Source organism: Dama dama, chromosome 1 (assembly GCF_033118175.1).
Source record: "Dama dama isolate Ldn47 chromosome 1, ASM3311817v1, whole genome shotgun sequence".
In the NCBI taxonomy this organism is placed as follows: Eukaryota; Metazoa; Chordata; class Mammalia; order Artiodactyla; family Cervidae; genus Dama; species Dama dama.
In genome coordinates this window covers 22,030,968-22,031,587 of record NC_083681.1, presented here as the reverse complement: position 1 = coordinate 22,031,587, position 620 = coordinate 22,030,968, and the positions used below count along the sequence as shown (strand labels likewise).

At 39.8% G+C, this 620-nt stretch overlaps 1 non-coding gene across 1 annotated transcript; it reads left to right on the top strand.

The window, feature by feature from the left end:
- The first annotated feature begins 225 nt into the window (after nucleotides 1–225).
- LOC133064806 (U6 spliceosomal RNA) lies at nucleotides 226–334 on the top strand. Its single transcript, XR_009694726.1, has one exon. It is a non-coding gene; the product is annotated as a U6 spliceosomal RNA (small nuclear RNA).
- The last annotated feature ends 286 nt before the right edge of the window (nucleotides 335–620 follow it).

Sequence of the window (620 nt, the reverse complement as noted above, 5' to 3'; positions counted from 1 at the left end):
ATAAACTTCTTGAACAACATTTAATAAGAGGTATCTATTGTCTATATTTTTGTACTTTCTTGTTTTAATGGATATAATTAACATATATTCAGTTTTAGGACAGCAATTCTTAGGTGCAAGTATATAGGATGTTCTGTATCGAGCATAGCTCATTATTTCTCACCAAATATATGCCTTTACCCCACTAATGTGAGAGAGAACCGACTAGTTTTAAAAGACAAGGGAGTGTTCACTTCAACAGCACATATACCAAAAATTGAACCCATACAAAGAAGATTAGCATGGCCCCCCATGCAAGGATGACACACAAATTCATGAAGCATTCCATACTAAAAAAAAAAAAAAAAAATTCCCACCCCCTCGCCCCAAAAAAGACGCAGGACCTGGTTGGTGTCTCTCCACTGAAGGGCATCTCTCCTTCTGCTTCCACCACTGAACCAAGGGGATCCACAATTCAGCATAATACTTCCCACACAGGACTTTTCTTCCTCCTCTTGACTTCAGTAACCCTCATCCTTGCTGCAAGGTGCAATCCCTATGTGTGGTTTGGGAGATGAATATAGGCTTCCCCAACATCGTCCTGGGATAGGAAATAAACCCCACTGAAATATTTGCCATGA